Genomic DNA, 22,304 nt, shown 5'->3' on the forward strand with positions numbered 1-22,304 from the left:
GCCTTGACGTTTGCCAGATGGGCCCAAATTATTTTGTACAAAAAGTATTTGCCAAGAATCTCAAATTTACAAAATAAGTGTAGCATTAGCACCAGAACATTTTCTATTACTATGGCATTATTGTACTTTATTTGGTTTGCAGAGTGTTGTTGCATTGTATTTTTTTCTTTATCTATCATCTGACTATTCTATCTATCTATCTATCTATCGATCATCATCTACATACTCTATTTATACAGCGCGCATTTACATGAAACGTCTCATATAAGTCTGACCTGTTCTCATTTTTGGCATCGCTGAGATGTTATGAGATCAACCTATGCAAATGCTGAAGTCAGGCAGAGGAATTAATCAATGTGATAATTGCGCCAATTATATGGGGGCACTCTCTGAAGTCAGAGGGAAGCTGAAGAAGCGTAATAGAACATGTCGAGTAAAGGCAGATCCTAATTTGGATGTCTGAAATGCATTAGATGAGAGAAGAGGAAGATGGGATATTATAGAAATGTTACATTCATTAAATGATTAAACAAAGCATACATAGTAAAGCACGTTTCAAAGACAAAAAAGAACGAGAGAGAGGAGTTCATAACCTAAGGCTAATCTGAAGAGTGCTAGGTTAAGTGGAAATCACTAAAATACAGTGCTGAAGGAGTGACAGACCCACTAAATAGCTCTTAATCAGAGATGGTAATATACAAGAATACTATGATAACATTATATAAGGGAATTACTAGGGATGAGCGAACTCGAACTGTATAGTTCGAGTTCGTACCGAATTTTGGGGTGTCCGTGACACGAACCTGAACCCGGACATTTTCGTAAAAGTCCGGGTTCGGGTTCGGTGTTCGTAGCTTTCTTGGCGCTTTTTGACGCTTTCTTGGCGCTTTTTGAAAGGCTGCAAAGCAGCCAATCAACAAGCGTCATACTACTTGCCCCAAGAGGCCGTCACAGCCATGCCTACTATTGGCATGGCTGTGATTGGCCAGAGCACCATGTGACCCAGCCTCTATTTAAGCTGGAGTCACATAGCGCCGCTCGTCACTCTGCTCTGATTAGCGTAGGGAGAGGTTGCGGCTGCGACAGTAGGGCGAGATTAGGCAGATTAACTCCTCCAAAGGACTTGATTATTGATCGATCTGCAGCTGTGGGTCATTGAGCTGCTGATACTCAATTGCTCACTGTTTTTAGGCTGCCCAGACCGTTTGTCAGTCACATTTTTCTGGGGTGATCGGCGGCCATTTTGTGTCTTGTGGTGCGCCAGCACAAGCTGCGACCAAGTGCATTTAAGCCTCAATGGTGTGGTTGTTTTTTGGCTAAAGCCTACATCAGGGTGAAGCTGTCACACCAAATGCATTTAACCAGCAATAGTCTGTTTATTTTTTGACCATATACTACATCAGGGGCAAGCTGCGCCTGTCACCAAGTGCATTTAACCCTCAATGGTGTGGTTGTTTTTTGGCTAAAGCCTACATCAGGGTGAAGCTGTCACACCAAGTGCATTTAACCAGCAATAGTCTGTTTATTTTTTGGCCATATACTACATCAGGGGCAAGCTGCGCCCGTCACCAAGTGCATTTAACCCTCAGTAGTGTGGTTGGTCAAGCTGTCACACCAAGTGCATTTAACCAGTAATAGTCTGTTTATTTTTTGGCCATATACTACATCAGGGGCAAGCTGCGCCCGTCACCAAGTGCATTTAACCCTCAGTAGTGTGGTTGGTCAAGCTGTCACACCAAGTGCATTTAACCAGCAATAGTCTGTTCATTTTTTGGCCATATACTACATCAGGGGCAAGCTGCGCCCGTCACCAAGTGCATTTAACCCTCAGTAGTGTGGTTGGTCAAGCTGTCACACCAAGTGCATTTAACCAGCAATAGTCTGTTCATTTTTTGGCCATATACTACATCAGGGGCAAGCTGCGCCTGTCACCAAGTGCATTTAACCCTCAGTAGTGTTGTTGGTCAAGCTGTCACACCAAGTGCATTTAACCAGCAATAGTGTGGTTATTTTTTGGCCATATCCCAGTCTAATTCTGTCAGTAAATCCATAGCAATTTCATAATTTAGTGGTTTCTGCTGTATCAGAGCTATTTGAAATCTATCCCTAAAAGGGTATATAATATTCAAGGTGCACATAGGGTCATTCAGAATAACTTCACACACACGCTACTGTGCATTTCCAAGTCTAATTCTGTCAGTAAATCCATACCGGTCACCCAGCACCTAAATACTAGGCCTCAAATTTATATCCCGCTAAATCTGTCGTTACCGCTGTACTGTTGTGGCTGGGCAAGTTATTTATTGTCCGTCAAAGCACATTTTTTGTTCTGGGTTGAAATACAATTCCCAATTTAGCAATTTCATAATTTAGTGGTTTCTGCTGTATCAGAGCTATTTGAAATCTATCCCTAAAAGGGTATATAATATTCAAGATGCACATAGGGTCATTCAGAATAACTTCACACACACGCTACTGTGCATTTCCAAGTTTAATTCTGTCAGTAAATCCATACCGGTCACCCAGCACCTAAATACTAGGCCTCAAATTTATATCCCGCTAAATCTGTCATTACCGCTGTACTGTTCTGGCTGGGCAAGTTATTTAGTGTCCGTCAAAGCACATTTTTTGTTCTGGGTTGAAATACAATTCCCAATTTAGCAATTTCATAATTTAGTGGTTTCTGCTGTATCAGAGCTATTTGAAATATATCCCTAAAAGGGTATATAATATTCAAGGTGCACATAGGGTCATTCAGAATAACTTCACACACACGCTACTGTGCATTTCCAAGTTTAATTCTGTCAGTAAATCCATACCAGTCACCCAGCGCCTAAATACTAGGCCTCAAATTTATATCCCGCTAAATCTGTCGTTACCGCTGTACTGTTCTGGCTGGGCAAGTTATTTAGTGTCCGTCAAAGCACATTTTTTGTTCTGGGTTGAAATACAATTCCCAATTTAGCAATTTCATAATTTAGTGGTTTCTGCTGTATCAGAGCTATTTGAAATCTATCCCTAAAAGGGTATATAATATTCAAGGTGCACATAGGGTCATTCAGAATAACTTCACACACACGCTACTGTGCATTTCCAAGTCTAATTCTGTCAGTAAATCTATACCGGTCACCCAGCGCCTAAATACTAGGCCTCAAATTTATATTCAGCTGAATTTGAATACAATACATTGGGCCAAATAATATTTTTGTTGTTGTGGTGAACGATAACAATGAGGAAAACATCTAGTAAGGGACGCGGACGTGGACATGGTCGTGGTGGTGTTAGTGGACCCTCTGGTGCTGGGAGAGGACGTGGCCGTTCTGCCACATCCACACGTCCTAGCTGCCCGGTGGCCAGCGTTTTGTCTGAACGTGTATTCAGCACGGCAGGGGGTGTCATTACAGACAAACGCAGCCGCCTGTCTACAGCCAATGTGGACAAGCTGACGTTCAAAAAAATGAACCAGGCATGGATCCCACAGGACCTGTCCGTCCCTTGTCCAGATTAGACATTAACTACCTCCCCTTAACCATATATTATTGTACTCCAGGGCACTTCCTCATTCAATCCTATTTTTATTTTCATTTTACCATTATATTGCGAGGCTACCCAAATTTGAATGAACCTCTCCTCTGTCTGGGTGCCGGGGCCTAAATATATGCCAATGGACTGTTCCAATGTTGGGTGACGTGAAGCCTGATTCTCTTCTATGACATGCAGACTAATTCTCTGCTGACATGAAGCCAGATTCTCTGCTACGGGACCTCTCTCCTCTGCCTGGGTGCTGGGCCTAAATATATGCCAATGGACTGTTGCACTGGTGGCTGACGTGAAGCCTGATTGTCTGTTACGGGACCTCTCTCCTCTGCCTGGGTGCTGGGCCTAAATATCTGACAATGGACTGTTGCATTGGTGGCTGACGTGAAGCCTGATTCTCTGCTATGATATGAAGACTGATTCTCTGCTGACATGAAGCCAGATTGTCTGTTACGGGACCTCTCTCCTCTGCCTGGGTGCTGGGCCTAAATTTATGAAAATGGACTCTTACAGTGGTGGGTGACGTGAAGCCTGATTCTCTGCTATGATATGAAGACTGATTCTCTGCTGACATGAAGCCAGATTGTCTGTTACGGGACCTCTCTCCTCTGCCTGGGTGCTTGGCCTAAATTTATGAAAATGGACTGTTGCAGTGGTGGCTGACGTGAAGCCTGATTGTCTGCTATGGGACCTCTCTCCAATTGATTTTGGTTAATTTTTATTTATTTAATTTTTATTTTAATTAATTTCCCTATCCACATTTGTTTGCAGGGGATTTACCTACATGTTGCTGCCTTTTGCAGCCCTCTAGCCCTTTCCTGGGCTGTTTTACAGCCTTTTTAGTACCGAAAAGTTCGGGTCCCCATTGACTTCAATGGGGTTCGGGTTCAGGAGGAAGTTCGGATCGGGTTCGGATCCCGAACCCGAACATTTCCGGGAAGTTCGGCCGAACTTCTCGAATCCGAACATCCAGGTGTTCGCTCAACTCTACTCCTTATAAAATACATCCATTTCACTTACAGTTTATAACATTTAAAGAGATTTTTGGGAGTACTATATTGATGGCCTCTTCTTATAATAGGCCGTGGGTATTAGATCAATAGGAGTCTGATTCCCTGCAACCCTTCCGATCAGCTGTTTGAAGGGGCTGGAGCACTTGCATATTGCAAGTCAATAGGACAAAGCTGCGATGTCCACCACAGCTGCTACAAAGTGTACAGCATGCAAGTGTATGGAGCAATAAAGAGTGTTATATCTCCTTCAAGCATCTGATTATGTGATTGGAGCCCACACATCTGATGTTGATGGCCTACTCTAAGGAAAAGCCAACATTGTAATCCCAAAAAACCTCTTAAACGATATTGTCAGAAGCAATACATTAATGAAATTCAGACGGTTTCTAAAAATGATTATAGGAAGACAATTCTGTTTACCACATTCAAGAAAGGTCTCCAGAATATGTTTTTGTTCCCCACTTGAATGGTAGTAATGACTCCAAGTAATGAGTCCAAAAGTAGGTTTCCATAACTCCAATTAATTTCAATAAGTAGGAACATCTTTAGGAAGTCCATCTTTTCTTTAAATCCTTGTGTTATTCTCCACCTCCTTAGGCCCATCACCAAGTATAGCTCAGTGAATCAGTTTTGTCTGGAGTCAATGACATTGCTAGGCATGTAGATTCAGGGCCTGGGCCCCAGAGCATAAGCATATTGCCCTGAACCTCAGGCCAGCATCTTTATTTTTTCACTGCTCTGCAGCTTCTTTTCATGGTTATATAGAGCCACCAGTGCAGGCTGCAGTCAAACTCCATGCAACATTAGCCAGGTGCACATTAAAGGATAACTGTCATATTTTTTATTTATTTGCTAGTTTATTAGAACTGGGCATATAAGCCTGAGTTATTCTGTCAATAATTACCAAAAGATCTGTAATAACCTTATAATAACAACTTTCGTTATTGTCCCCTGTCCCTTCCCACTGCTCCCTTAAAAGACCGTTGGTATGGCTCATCTGTCTCCGGCTAGGAAGACGGAGGGGCGGTCCTTCACACTGCATGCCTGCATTAGGCTTCAGAGTGAGGAGGTGTATCTCTCAATAATCCAATCTGATTGGCTGGCAGGAAGCTGCTGGCTACAGCAAGTTTGTATGTGACCTGAGGGAATGCAGTTTTGGCCTCAGAGAACTGGCAGAGGAGCCATCTTGAGAAGATCCTAATAATGTAAAAATCAAAACAGCCGTAACTAAGGGGAAAACTCAAGGAAAACTGGTAAGTGAAGAAACTAAAGTTTGCTTTATGCATAATGCTGCTGCAGCAGTAACATATGCTAAAATAGATTTTTTTGATGAAAATATAACAGTTATCCTTTAGGGCCTCTTGCACACGACCGTGTGGCTTTTTCAGTGTTTTGCGGTCAATTTTAAACTTATCCATTTTTACTTTTTTTGTTTCATTAGTGTTTCCGTTCTGCTTCTGTTCCGTTTTGCCATTCCGTTCGGTTTCCGTTTTTTTGCGGAACGCAAAAAATGGAATGTAAACAAAAATAAAATAAGTTTGTGTGCAAGAGGCCTAAGGGTTAGGATCTCAAAACCACAAAATCGCAAAATGTTTTTCTTATAATAATAAATCCGGTTGTATTACCATATTTTTCACCCATAAGTTGCATTTTTTCCCCCAAAAGTGGGGTTGGGGGTCTGATCTGAGGATCTTATTGGAGCTATTAGAAGAGGTCTGATTAACATTGGGGGTCAGATTGGTGGTCTGACCTGAGGTATAATGAAAAATATTTATTTCATATTGTCTCCCTCTAAAACCTAGGTGCGTCTTATGGGCCGGTGCGTCTTATAGGGCAAAAAATACGGTATATCGAAAATGAAGAAATTGGATCTGGCACTAAAACCTCTGTAAGTCAATTGGTGTTGTATCAGTTTTTTGTGTCTGAAAACAATAGATCCGGCAACATTGACTGGCTGCTTCAGTTTTCCATGCCAAACACAAAAATGCTCCTTGCAGCAGTTTTGTGTCTGGCAAGGGAACACAACAAACCGGAACACAATGCATTCTGGTGCACTCCTTTCCAGTCTGTTCAGTTTTCTCCCCATTGACAATGAATGGGGACAAAACTGAAGCATTGTGTTGCGGTTTGGAGAGCACAACGCCATGCCTCCCAAGTGTCCCTCTTTTGGAGGGACTGTCCCTCTTTTTGATCCAAGCCCCTCTGTCCCTCTTTGATCCTTAAATGTCCCTCTTTTTGACCTGGGGAATTAATGCTTAAATGTGCATTAATACATTTGCTAAATTGCCCCTTACTTAACTATTAGTATGTTTTTTACCTGTATATTACACCATAACTTCATTATTTGGTGCAATTTGGACCTTAAAATATCTATAATCCAATGATTTATATGCTAATATTTAAATGGTCAGTAATATGGCTTCGGAAGGAGTTAGAGAAGTGGCCTAGTATGAAAAAAATTGCTGCTATGCATGCGGGCATATATTGTCTCTCTTTGCGATTTTCAAATGGGATGTGGGTATTACTATTGTAAAGGGGGCACATGTGGGCATCACTACTAAGAAGGGTCACAATGTGGGCATGACTATTGTGTGGTGGCCCAAAGGGGGGAATAAATACTGTGGGGCATTAAGGGGACTGGATGGGTACAGATATGCATTTGGCGGAGTTAGAGATGTGGCCTAGTATTAAAAAAATTATTATGCACACCGCACATATTGTCCTTCTTTGCAATTTCCTAAAGTTGGAAGGTTTGCAACGCAGATCTGAAAGTAGCTTAAAACTGCAAGGAGCGCCTCCTTGGTGCATTCAGTTGAAGTGCAGTGAAATGAGCCAGCAGCCCCGCTTTGGTGTCTCAGTATCACAGTATGAAGTAGGGCTTATAATTAGGGATGAGCGAACTCGAACTGTATAGTTCGGGTTCGTACCGAATTTTGGGGTGTCCGTGACACGGACCCGAACCCGGACATTTTCGTAAAAGTCCGGGTTCGGGTTCGGTGTTCGTCGCTTTCTTCGCGCTTTTGTGACGCTTTCTTGGCGCTTTTTGAAAGGCTGCAAAGCAGCCAATCAACAAGCGTCATACTACTTGCCCCAAGAGGCCATCACAGCCATGCCTACTATTGGCATGGCTGTGATTGGCCAGAGCACCATGTGACCCAGCCTCTATTTAAGCTGGAGTCACATAGCGCCGCCCGTCACTCTGCTCTGATTAGCGTAGGGAGAGGTTGCGGCTGCGACAGTAGGGCGAGATTAGGCAGATTAACTCCTCCAAAGGACTTGATTAACTGATCGATCTGCAGCTGTGGATCATTGAGCTGCTGATCCTCAATTGCTCACTGTTTTTAGGCTGCCCAGACCGTTTGTCAGTCACATTTTTCTGGGGTGATCGGCGGCCATTTTGTGTCTTGTGGTGCGCCAGCACAAGCTGCGACCAAGTGCATTTAACCCTCAATGGTGTGGTTGTTTTTTGGCTAAAGCCTACATCAGGGTAAAGCTGTCACACCAAGTGCATTTAACCAGCAATAGTCTGTTCATTTTTTGGCCATATACAAAATCAGGGGCAAGCTGCGCCTGTCACCAAGTGCATTTAACCCTCAATGGTGTGGTTGTTTTTTGGCTAAAGCCTACATCAGGGTGAAGCTGTCACACCAAGTGCATTTAACCAGCAATAGTCTGTTCATTTTTTGGCCATATACTAAATCAGGGGCAAGCTGCGCCTGTCACCAAGTGCATTTAACCCTCAATGGTGTGGTTGTTTTTTGGCTAAAGCCTACATCAGGGTGAAGCTGTCACACCAAGTGCATTTAACCAGCAATAGTCTGTTTATTTTTTGGCCATATCCCAGTCTAATTCTGTCACTAAATCCATACCGGTCACCCAGCGCCTAAATACTAGGCCTCAAATTTATATCCCGCTAAATCTGTCCTTAGTGCTGTAGCTGGGCGAGTTATTTAGTGTCCGTTCAAGCACATTTCTTGTTCTGGGTTGAAATACAATTCCCAATTTAGCAATTTCATAATTTAGTGGTTTCTGCTATATCAGAGCTATTTGAAATCTATCCCTAAAAGGGTATATAATATTCAAGGTGCACATTGGGTCATTCAGAATAACTTCACACACACCCGCTACTGTGTATTTCCAAGTCTAATTCTGGCACTAAACCCATACCTGTCACCCAGCGCCTAAATACTAGGCCTCAAATTTATATCCCGCTAAATCTGTCCTTAGTGCTGTAGCTGGGCGAGTTATTTAGTGTCCGTTCAAGCACATTTCTTGTTCTGGGTTGAAATACAATTCCCAATTTAGCAATTTCATAATTTAGTGGTTTCTGCTATATCAGAGCTATTTGAAATCTATCCCTAAAAGGGTATATAATATTCATGGTGCACATTGGGTCATTCAGAATAACTTCACACACACCCGCTACTGTGTATTTCCAAGTCTAATTCTGGCACTAAACCCATACCTGTCACCCAGCGCCTAAATACTAGGCCTCAAATTTATATCCCGCTAAATCTGTCCCTAGTGCTGTAGCTGGGCGAGTTATTTAGTGTCCGTTCAAGCACATTTCTTGTTCTGGGTTGAAATACAATTCCCAATTTAGCAATTTCATAATTTAGTGGTTTCTGCTATATCAGAGCTATTTGAAATCTATCCCTAAAAGGGTATATAATATTCAAGGTGCACATTGGGTCATTCAGAATAACTTCACACACACCCGCTACTGTGTATTTCCAAGTCTAATTCTGGCACTAAACCCATACCTGTCACCCAGCGCCTAAATACTAGGCCTCAAATTTATATCCCGCTAAATCTGTCCTTAGTGCTGTAGCTGGGCGAGTTATTTAGTGTCCGTTCAAGCACATTTCTTGTTCTGGGTTGAAATACAATTCCCAATTTAGCAATTTCATAATTTAGTGGTTTCTGCTATATCAGAGCTATTTGAAATCTATCCCTAAAAGGGTATATAATATTCAAGGTGCACATTGGGTCATTCAGAATAACTTCACACACACCCGCTACTGTGTATTTCCAAGTCTAATTCTGGCACTAAACCCATACCTGTCACCCAGCGCCTAAATACTAGGCCTCAAATTTATATCCCGCTAAATCTGTCCTTAGTGCTGTAGCTGGGCGAGTTATTTAGTGTCCGTTCAAGCACATTTCTTGTTCTGGGTTGAAATACAATTCCCAATTTAGCAATTTCATAATTTAGTGGTTTCTGCTATATCAGAGCTATTTGAAATCTATCCCTAAAAGGGTATATAATATTCAAGGTGCACATTGGGTCATTCAGAATAACTTCACACACACCCGCTACTGTGTATTTCCAAGTCTAATTCTGGCACTAAACCCATACCTGTCACCCAGCGCCTAAATACTAGGCCTCAAATTTATATCCCGCTAAATCTGTCCTTAGTGCTGTAGCTGGGCGAGTTATTTAGTGTCCGTTCAAGCACATTTCTTGTTCTGGGTTGAAATACAATTCCCAATTTAGCAATTTCATAATTTAGTGGTTTCTGCTATATCAGAGCTATTTGAAATCTATCCCTAAAAGGGTATATAATATTCAAGGTGCACATTGGGTCATTCAGAATAACTTCACACACACCCGCTACTGTGTATTTCCAAGTCTAATTCTGGCACTAAACCCATACCTGTCACCCAGCGCCTAAATACTAGGCCTCAAATTTATATCCCGCTAAATCTGTCCCTAGTGCTGTAGCTGGGCGAGTTATTTAGTGTCCGTTCAAGCACATTTCTTGTTCTGGGTTGAAATACAATTCCCAATTTAGCAATTTCATAATTTAGTGGTTTCTGCTATATCAGAGCTATTTGAAATCTATCCCTAAAAGGGTATATAATATTCAAGGTGCACATTGGGTCATTCAGAATAACTTCACACACACCCGCTACTGTGTATTTCCAAGTCTAATTCTGGCACTAAACCCATACCTGTCACCCAGCGCCTAAATACTAGGCCTCAAATTTATATCCCGCTAAATCTGTCCTTAGTGCTGTAGCTGGGCGAGTTATTTAGTGTCCGTTCAAGCACATTTCTTGTTCTGGGTTGAAATACAATTCCCAATTTAGCAATTTCATAATTTAGTGGTTTCTGCTATATCAGAGCTATTTGAAATCTATCCCTAAAAGGGTATATAATATTCAAGGTGCACATTGGGTCATTCAGAATAACTTCACACACACCCGCTACTGTGTATTTCCAAGTCTAATTCTGGCACTAAACCCATACCTGTCACCCAGCGCCTAAATACTAGGCCTCAAATTTATATCCCGCTAAATCTGTCCTTAGTGCTGTAGTAGGGGGAGTTATTTAGTGTCCGTTCAAGCACATTTCTTGTTCTGGGTTGAAATACAATTCCCAATTTAGCAATTTCATAATTTAGTGGTTTCTGCTATATCAGAGCTATTTGAAATCTATCCCTAAAAGGGTATATAATATTCAAGGTGCACATTGGGTCATTCAGAATAACTTCACACACACCCGCTACTGTGTATTTCCAAGTCTAATTCTGGCACTAAACCCATACCTGTCACCCAGCGCCTAAATACTAGGCCTCAAATTTATATCCCGCTAAATCTGTCCCTAGTGCTGTAGCTGGGCGAGTTATTTAGTGTCCGTTCAAGCACATTTCTTGTTCTGGGTTGAAATACAATTCCCAATTTAGCAATTTCATAATTTAGTGGTTTCTGCTATATCAGAGCTATTTGAAATCTATCCCTAAAAGGGTATATAATATTCAAGGTGCACATAGGGTCATTCAGAATAACTTCACACACCCGCTACTGTGCATTTCCAAATCTAATTCTGTCACTAAACCCATACCTGTCACCCAGCGCCTAAATACTAGGCCTCAAATTTATATCCCGCTAAATCTCTCGTTACCGCTGTCCTGTTGTGGCTGGGAAAGTTATTTAGTGTCCGTCAAAGCACATTTTTTGTTCTGGGTTGAAATACAATTCCCAATTTAGCAATTTCATAATTTAGTCGTTTCTGCTATATCAGAGCTATTTGAAATCTATCCCTAAAAGGGTAGATCATATTGAAGGTGCACATAGGGTCATTCAGAATAACTTCACACACACGCTTCTGTGCATTTCCAAGTCTAATTCTGTCACTAAATCCATACCGGTCACCCAGCGCCTAAATACTAGGCCTCAAATTTATATCCCGCTGAATTTGAATACAATACATTGGGCCAAATAATATATTTGTTGTTGTGGTGAACCATAACAATGAGAAAAACATCTAGTAAGGGACGCGGACGTGGACATGGTCGTGGTGGTGTTAGTGGACCCTCTGGTGCTGGGAGAGGACGTGGCCGTTCTGCCACATCCACACGTCCTAGTGTACCAACTACCTCAGGTCCCAGTAGCCGCCAGAATTTACAGCGATATATGGTGGGGCCCAATGCCGTTCTAAGGATGGTAAGGCCTGAGCAGGTACAGGCATTAGTCAATTGGGTGGCCGACAGTGGATCCAGCACGTTCACATTATCTCCCACCCAGTCTTCTGCAGAAAGCGCACAGATGGCGCCTGAAAACCAACCCCATCAGTCTGTCACATCACCCCCATGCATACCAGGGAAACTGTCTCAGCCTCAAGTTATGCAGCAGTCTCTTATGCTGTTTGAAGACTCCGCTGGCAGGGTTTCCCAAGGGCATCCACCTAGCCCTTCCCCAGCGGTGAAAGACATAGAATGCACTGACGCACAACCACTTATGTTTCCTGATGATGAGGACATGGGAATACCACCTCAGCATGTCTCTGATGATGACGAAACACAGGTGCCAACTGCTGCGTCTTTCTGCAGTGTGCAGACTGAACAGGAGGTCAGGGATCAAGACTGGGTGGAAGACGATGCAGGGGACGATGAGGTCCTAGACCCCACATGGAATGAAGGTCGTGCCACTGACTTTCACAGTTCGGAGGAAGAGGCAGTGGTGAGACCGAGCCAACAGCGTAGCAAAAGAGGGAGCAGTGGGCAAAAGCAGAACACCCGCCGCCAAGAGACTCCGCCTGCTACTGACCGCCGCCATCTGGGACCGAGCACCCCAAAGGCAGCTTCAAGGAGTTCCCTGGCATGGCACTTCTTCAAACAATGTGCTGACGACAAGACCCGAGTGGTTTGCACGCTGTGCCATCAGAGCCTGAAGCGAGGCATTAACGTTCTGAACCTGAGCACAACCTGCATGACCAGGCACCTGCATGCAAAGCATGAACTGCAGTGGAGTAAACACCTTAAAACCAAGGAAGTCACTCAGGCTCCCCCTGCTACCTCTTCTGCTGCTGCCGCCTCGGCCTATTCTGCTGCTGCCGCCTCGGCCTCTTCCTCCGCCTCTGGAGGAACGTTGGCACCTGCCGCCCAGCAAACAGGGGATGTACCACCAACACCACCACCACCACCTCCGTCACCAAGCGTCTCAACCATGTCACACGCCAGCGTTCAGCTCTCCATCTCACAAACATTTGATAGAAAGCGTAAATTCCCACCTAGCCACCCTCGATCCCTGGCCCTGAATGCCAGCATTTCTAAACTACTGGCCTATGAAATGCTGTCATTTAGGCTGGTGGACACAGACAGCTTCAAACAGCTCATGTCGCTTGCTGTCCCACAGTATGTTGTTCCCAGCCGGCACTACTTCTCCAAGAGAGCCGTGCCTTCCCTGCACAACCAAGTATCCGATAAAATCAAGTGTGCACTGCGCAACGCCATCTGTGGCAAGGTCCACCTAACCACAGATACGTGGACCAGTAAGCACGGCCAGGGACGCTATATCTCCCTAACTGCACACTGGGTAAATGTAGTGGCAGCTGGGCCCCAGGCGGAGAGCTGTTTGGCGCACGTCCTTCCGCCGCCAAGGATCGCAGGGCAACATTCTTTGCCTCCTGTTGCCACCTCCTCCTTCTCGGCTTCCTCCTCCTCTTCTTCCACCTGCTCATCCAGTCAGCCACACACCTTCACCACCAACTTCAGCACAGCCCGGGGTAAACGTCAGCAGGCCATTCTGAAACTCATATGTTTGGGGGACAGGCCCCACACCGCACAGGAGTTGTGGCGGGGTATAGAACAACAGACCGACGAGTGGTTGCTGCCGGTGAGCCTCAAGCCCGGCCTGGTGGTGTGTGATAATGGGCGAAATCTCGTTGCAGCTCTGGGACTAGCCAATTTGACGCACATCCCTTGCTTGGCGCATGTGCTGAATTTGGTGGTGCAGAAGTTCATTCACAACTACCCCGACATGTCAGAGCTGCTGCATAAAGTGCGGGCCGTCTGTTCGCGCTTCCGGCGTTCACATCCTGCTGCTGCTCGCCTGTCTGCGCTACAGCGTAACTTCGGCCTTCCCGCTCACCGCCTCATATGCGACGTGCCCACCAGGTGGAACTCCACCTTGCACATGCTGGACAGACTGTGCGAGCAGCAGCAGGCCATAGTGGAGTTTCAGCTGCAGCACGCACGGGTCAGTCGCACTACAGAACAGCACCACTTCACCACCAATGACTGGGCCTCCATGCGAGACCTGTGTGCCCTGTTGCGCTGTTTCGAGTACTCCACCAACATGGCCAGTGGCGATGACACCGTTATCAGCGTTACAATACCACTTCTATGTCTCCTTGAGAAAACACTTAGGGCGATGATGGAAGAGGAGGTGGCCCAGGAGGAGGAGGAGGAGGAGGAAGAGGGGTCATTTTTAGCACTTTCAGGCCAGTCTCTTCGAAGTGACTCAGAGGGAGGTTTTTGGCAACAGCAGAGGCCAGGTACAAATGTGGCCAGCCAGGGCCCACTACTGGAGGACGAGGAGGACGAGGATGAGGAGGAGGTGGAGGAGGATGAGGATGAAGCATGGTCACAGCGGGGTGGCACCCAACGCAGCTCGGGTCCATCACTGGTGCGTGGCTGGGGGGAAAGGCAGGACGATGACGATACGCCTCCCACAGAGGACAGCTTGTCCTTACCCCTGGGCAGCCTGGCACACATGAGCGACTACATGCTGCAGTGCCTGCGCAACGACAGCAGAGTTGCCCACATTTTAACCTGTGCGGACTACTGGGTTGCCACCCTGCTGGATCCACGCTACAAAGACAATGTGCCCACCTTACTTCCTGCACTGGAGCGTGATAGGAAGATGCGCGAGTACAAGCGCACGTTGGTAGACGCGCTACTGAGAGCATTCCCAAATGTCACAGGGGAACAAGTGGAAGCCCAAGGCCAAGGCAGAGGAGGAGCAAGAGGTCGCCAAGGCAGCTGTGTCACGGCCAGCTCCTCTGAGGGCAGGGTTAGCATGGCAGAGATGTGGAAAACTTTTGTCAACACGCCACAGCTAACTGCACCACCACCTGATACGCAACGTGTTAGCAGGAGGCAACATTTCACTAACATGGTGGAACAGTACGTGTGCACACCCCTCCACGTACTGACTGATGGTTCGGCCCCATTCAACTTCTGGGTCTCTAAATTGTCCACGTGGCCAGAGCTAGCCTTTTATGCCTTGGAGGTGCTGGCCTGCCCGGCAGCCAGCGTTTTGTCTGAACGTGTATTCAGCACGGCAGGGGGCGTCATTACAGACAAACGCAGCCGCCTGTCTACAGCCAATGTGGACAAGCTGACGTTCATAAAAATGAACCAGGCATGGATCCCACAGGACCTGTCCGTCCCTTGTCCAGATTAGACATTAACTACCTCCCCATAACCATATATTATTGGACTCCAGGGCACTTCCTCATTCAATCCTATTTTTATTTTCATTTTACCATTATATTGCGAGGCTACCCAAAGTTGAATGAACCTCTCCTCTGCCTGTGTGCTAGGCCTAAATATATGCCAATGGACTGTTGCAGTGGTGGGTGACGTGAAGCCTCATTCTCTGCTATGACATGCAGACTAATTCTCTGCTGACATGAAGACAGATTCTCTGTTACGGGACCTCCCTCCTCTGCCTGGGTGCTGGGCCTAAATATATGCCAATGGACTGTTGCAGTGGTGGGTGACGTGAAGCCTGATTCTCTGCTATGACATGCAGACTAATTCTCTGCTGACATGAAGACAGATTCTCTGTTACGGGACCTCTCTCCTCTGCCTGTGTGTGTGCTGGGCCTAAATATATGCCAATGGACTGTTGCAGTGGTGGCTGACGTGAAGCCTCATTCTCTGCTATGACATGCAGACTAATTCTCTGCTGACATGAAGCCAGATTGTCTGTTACGGGACCTCTCTCCTCTGCCTGTGTGTGTGCTGGGCCTAAATATATGCCAATGGACTGTTGCAGTGGTGGCTGACGTGAAGCCTCATTCTCTGCTATGACATGCAGACTAATTCTCTGCTGACATGAAGACAGATTCTCTGTTACGGGACCTCTCTCCTCTGCCTGTGTGTGTGCTGGGCCTAAATATATGCCAATGGACTGTTGCAGTGGTGGCTGACGTGAAGCCTCATTCTCTGCTATGACATGCAGACTAATTCTCTGCTGACATGAAGCCAGATTGTCTGTTACGGGACCTCTCTCCTCTGCCTGTGTGTGTGCTGGGCCTAAATATATGCCAATGGACTGTTGCAGTGGTGGCTGACGTGAAGCCTCATTCTCTGCTATGACATGCAGACTAATTCTCTGCTGACATGAAGACAGATTCTCTGTTACGGGACCTCCCTCCTCTGCCTGGGTGCTGGGCCTAAATATATGCCAATGGACTGTTGCAGTGGTGGCTGACGTGAAGCCTCATTCTCTGCTATGACATGCAGACTAATTCTCTGCTGACATGAAGACAGATTCTCTGTTACGGGACCTCCCTCCTCTGCCTGGGTGCTGGGCCTAAATATATGCCAATGGACTGTTGCAGTGGTGGGTGACGTGAAGCCTCATTCTCTGCTATGACATGCAGACTAATTCTCTGCTGACATGAAGCCAGATTGTCTGTTACGGGACCTCTCTCCTCTGCCTGTGTGTGTGCTGGGCCTAAATATATGCCAATGGACTGTTGCAGTGGTGGCTGACGTGAAGCCTCATTCTCTGCTATGACATGCAGACTAATTCTCTGCTGACATGAAGACAGATTCTCTGTTACGGGACCTCTCTCCTCTGCCTGTGTGTGTGCTGGGCCTAAATATATGCCAATGGACTGTTGCAGTGGTGGCTGACGTGAAGCCTCATTCTCTGCTATGACATGCAGACTAATTCTCTGCTGACATGAAGCCAGATTGTCTGTTACGGGACCTCTCTCCTCTGCCTGTGTGTGTGCTGGGCCTAAATATATGCCAATGGACTGTTGCAGTGGTGGCTGACGTGAAGCCTCATTCTCTGCTATGACATGCAGACTAATTCTCTGCTGACATGAAGACAGATTCTCTGTTACGGGACCTCTCTCCTCTGCCTGTGTGTGTGCTGGGCCTAAATATATGCCAATGGACTGTTGCAGTGGTGGCTGACGTGAAGCCTCATTCTCTGCTATGACATGCAGACTAATTCTCTGCTGACATGAAGCCAGATTGTCTGTTACGGGACCTCTCTCCTCTGCCTGTGTGTGTGCTGGGCCTAAATATATGCCAATGGACTGTTGCAGTGGTGGCTGACGTGAAGCCTCATTCTCTGCTATGACATGCAGACTAATTCTCTGCTGACATGAAGACAGATTCTCTGTTACGGGACCTCCCTCCTCTGCCTGGGTGCTGGGCCTAAATATATGCCAATGGACTGTTGCAGTGGTGGCTGACGTGAAGCCTCATTCTCTGCTATGACATGCAGACTAATTCTCTGCTGACATGAAGACAGATTCTCTGTTACGGGACCTCCCTCCTCTGCCTGGGTGCTGGGCCTAAATATATGCCAATGGACTGTTGCAGTGGTGGGTGACGTGAAGCCTCATTCTCTGCTATGACATGCAGACTGATTCTCTGCTGACATGAAGCCAGATTGTCTGTTACGGGACCTCCCTCCTCTGCCTGGATGCTGGGCCTAAATATATGCCAATGGACTGTTGCAGTGGTGGCTGACGTGAAGCCTCATTCTCTGCTATGACATGCAGACTGATTCTCTGCTGACATGAAGCCAGATTGTCTGTTACGGGACCTCTCTCCTCTGCCTGTGTGCTAGGCCTAAATATATGCCAATGGACTGTTGCAGTGGTGGCTGACGTGAAGCCTCATTCTCTGCTATGACATGCAGACTGATTCTCTGCTGACATGAAGCCAGATCGTCTGTTACGGGACCTCTCTGCTCTGCCTGTGTGCTAGGCCTAAATATATGCCAATGGACTGTTGCAGTGGTGGGTGACGTGAAGCCTCATTCTCTGCTATGACATGCAGACTGATTCTCTGCTGTCATGAAGCCAGATTGTCTGTTACGGGACCTCTCTGCTCTGCCTGTGTGCTAGGCCTAAATATATGCCAATGGACTGTTGCAGTGGTGGGTGACGTGAAGCCTCATTCTCTGCTATGACATGCAGACTGATTCTCTGCTGACATGAAGCCAGATTGTCTGTTACGGGACCTCTCTCCTCTGCCTGTGTGCTAGGCCTAAATATATGCCAATGGACTGTTGCAGTGGTGGCTGACGTGAAGCCTCATTCTCTGCTATGACATGCAGACTAATTCTCTGCTGACATGAAGCCAGATTGTCTGTTACGGGACCTCTCTCCTCTGCCTGGGTGCTGGGCCTAAATTTATGACAATGGACTGTTGCAGTGGTGGCTGACGTGAAGCCTGATTCTCTGCTATGACATGCAGACTGATTCTCTGCTGACATGAAGCCAGATCCTCTGTTACGGGACCTCTCTCCTCTGCCTGTGTGTGTGCTGGGCCTAAATATATGCCAATGGACTGTTGCAGTGGTGGCTGACGTGAAGCCTCATTCTCTGCTATGACATGCAGACTGATTCTCTGCTGACATGAAGCCAGATTCTCTGTTACGGGACCTCTCTCCTCTGCCTGTGTGTGTGCTGGGCCTAAATATATGCCAATGGACTGTTGCAGTGGTGGCTGACGTGAAGCCTCATTCTCTGCTATGACATGCAGACTAATTCTCTGCTGACATGGAGACAGATTCTCTGTTACGGGACCTCCCTCCTCTGCCTGGGTGCTGGGCCTAAATATATGCCAATGGACTGTTGCAGTGGTGGCTGACGTGAAGCCTCATTCTCTGCTATGACATGCAGACTAATTCTCTGCTGACATGAAGACAGATTCTCTGTTACGGGACCTCTCTCCTCTGCCTGGGTGCCGGGGCCTAAATATCTGAGAATGGACTGTTCCAGTGGTGGGTGACGGGAAGCCAGATTCTCTGCTATGGAACCTCTCTCCAATTGATTTTGGTTAATTTTTATTTATTTAATTTTTATTTTAATTCATTTCCCTATCCACATTTGTTTGCAGGGGATTTACCTACATGTTGCTGCCTTTTGCAGCCCTCTAGCTCTTTCCTGGGCTGTTTTACAGCCTTTTTAGTGCCGAAAAGTTCGGGTCCCCATTGACTTCAATGGGGTTCGGGTTCGGGACGAAGTTCGGATCGGGTTCGGATCCCGAACCCGAACATTTCCGGGATGTTCGGCCGAACTTCTCGAACCCGAACATCCAGGTGTTCGCTCAACTCTACTTATAATCAGCCACTCAGGCCCTGCAGGAGACTTTCCCCATAAAGGGTCAAGCAGACTCCGAAGCTACTGCAGCCAGTCCTGCTCCAGCTATCCAGGTCACCAGTGCTGGAGTGTGACAGGCCTTGTGATAATGTCCTCTGCTAGTCTAGCAGCAGCTACTACCAATCTTATACCTACTGAATTTCAGTGGCTGTCCCGGTATGGGGAAGGTATGTCCTGCATTCTGGCAGCTGTCTCTGCTTCTATAGGAAGCAGAGACAGTTGCATGTATGCGTGGGGGGGCGGTGCCAGCCAGCTGTCAGCCTCGGCTCCGCCTTCTCCACAGACCAGAGCAGCCGATGTCCTGTGACTATGTAGTGTTTATTTTTTTCACTTTCTGTGAGGGGCACATAACTGGACATATTAATGGTGGCACATAACTGGATATACTACTAGAAGCACAGCTGGGAATATTACTGGGGGCACAGCTGGGCATATTACTGGGTGCACATAACAGGGCATATTACTGGGTGCACATAACAGGGCATATTACTGGGTGCACATAACAGGGCATATTATTGTGGGCACAAAACAGGGCATATTACTGGGGGCACAGGTGGGCATATTACTGGGGGCACATCTGGGCATATTAATGGGGACACATAACTGGGCATATTACTGGGTGCACATAACAGGGCATATTACTGGGTGCACATAACAGGGCATATTATTGTGGGCACAAAACAGGGCATATTACTGGGGGCACAGGTGGGCATATTACTGTGGGCACAGCTGGGCATAATTCCTTTTGGCCAGGCTGATCCTCTTTTACCCTTTGACACCGCACGGCGGGGAGTGGGGGAAACCCCCTACCGTGCGGTGTCAAAGGGTAAAAGAGGATCAGTCTGGCCAAAAGGAGTAATAGGGGATCAGGTCACCTCCTACAGCATCCCTAATCCTCTCCCTGACTCCTCACCGTATGAGCGGACCCCGATTGTAGGATGACTCATACTCAGGATACCTAGAGACCCTAAGTCGCCCTGGTAATCCCTCACCAAGGAGCAGGGAAGAGACGACCTGTTTATCCCAATCATTGAGGAACAAGAGTCTGAGGCCAGGCTGCAAGGAGAGGGGAACACATACAGCATAAGGAGATGGCAGGTAAGCGAAACCAATAACACACTTACCTGCCACAGACACACTGACTGGATCCCGTGCACTAGTGCTGCTGTCCATACCAACATTAAAGGACACAGCACACACCACAAACCACACAGGAACCCAGGACACCCATAGCTGCAATAAACATGAGACAGGGGAATGTCTAGTAAACATGTTGGACACCAAACACCACCAGACATGTAACACCAAACTAGATATACAAACACCCTGCACATAACTCACTCCATACAAATAAGGACAGGAAGAGAAGGAGACACCGGGATAACATTGATGACCACAACGGTGGCCCTCACTGGACAGATGGAACACCCTGGACTGGAGCAGAGCTCCAGCACCAACAACAGATGAAGTACAACCGACTCCAGCCAGTAAACCACAGAGGATATAAGCCAAGTGACCACACCCAGTCAGGGAGTTAACCCTTACAGCACCAGACAGAGGGAGGCTACAACTTAAAGGGGAAGTGCACACACAAGCATACCAAACATGTAACATCCGGCAACAGCATGCATGGCAACCATGTCATGGCAATCACCCAGAAGGCTGAGACACTGCCACTGCACGCTCTCACAGCAACACTTTGCCGCGGGCAACCGCAAGTGTGGCAACAGTGTCACAGCGTACACCATAGGTTGTGACAGGGGCACAATGTGGGCATAAATGCTGTTCAGTGGCATGCAGGGGGAATAATTACTGTGTGGGGGCATTAAGAGGACTGGTTGGGATTAGGTGCATAGCTGTGTTTTGGGCGGAGTTAGAGGCGTGGCCTAGTGTAGAAAAAATTTGGCGCAGGGCGGAGGAGATCTGAATATACTGTTAGTGGAGCCTGTGTATATACCGTACAGTGAGCAGAGGAGTTCTGTATATACTAAAAGCCTGCTATGGACTGCTGGAGGCAGAACTGCCAACAAGTAGATTTTTGCTATTTGGACTTTTCATTGTGTGTGAACTAACACCAAGACTGCAAAGTAACATTTTATTTTTGCTTTTTGTGTGAATAAGCACGAAAGTTTTATTTAAGAACTGGTAATTTGCCTCTGTACTGCGTCCGCCCACCCTGTCTACCAGAGAATCCCCACAGTTGGTAGACGATGCGTGCAAGAGCAGTGAGGCTGGCGTGAACGCCAATATTTTGGGGTTCTGCATTTTTCCAAGCACGGTATATCGTACATTAAACCAGCTGTATTACAACCAGTGCCCCACGGCAAAATGGAGGTTGTTGTTAAGGCCCTCATAGAGGCTAATCAGCAGCAGCGAAAGACAAACCTGCACCAAAGCGAGGCTAATAAGCAGCAGCAGGAGACCAACCAGTTGTTGCTACAACATGTGATGGCTTTACAGACAGCAGGAGCAACCCCGAACATCCACGATGCCTATAAAGCAGTCCGTGCCGCGATTCCTAAGATGACCCCTGCAGACGACATCGAAACCTACCTGGCGATGTATGAGAAAGTGGCCATCAGGGAAAAGCTACCCCGAGACCAGTGGGCTGAGGTTGTCGCTCCGTTTATGGCATCCGATTCCCAGCAAGTATATTTCATCTTGCCGAACGATGAAGCGGCCGACTACCAAAAGGTAAAGGGTGAGATTTTGGCAAGACTGATAACTGGGGGTAAATGTGTTGGTCCAGGCCCAGTGGGTACATCAGTGGGGGTTTAAACCAGCAGAGCCTGTGAGACCCCAGTATTATAACTTATTCCACCTCTTGCAAAAATGGCTACAGCATGATGTGCTGAATCCCACGGCTATGCTGGACAGACTATGGTCACGGCTTGGAGGTAATTTGCCGTGACACTTTCTCAGCGCATACTGGTTGCCGCTGGCAATGTTTTGTTGTATTGCTTGCTTGTGTGCTTTCCCTTTAAGGCTGTTGCCCTTCCTTTCTGGTGCGCATGGGGTTAAGGTGTGAGCAAGATGGAGCTGGGTGTGGTCTCAGGTCTCTTCATATACTGTTGCTGTGAGACTGAGTTCATTGTTATGTCTGCCTT

This window comes from Bufo gargarizans, chromosome 3 (genome assembly GCF_014858855.1).
Source record: "Bufo gargarizans isolate SCDJY-AF-19 chromosome 3, ASM1485885v1, whole genome shotgun sequence".
NCBI lineage: Eukaryota > Metazoa > Chordata > Amphibia > Anura > Bufonidae > Bufo > Bufo gargarizans.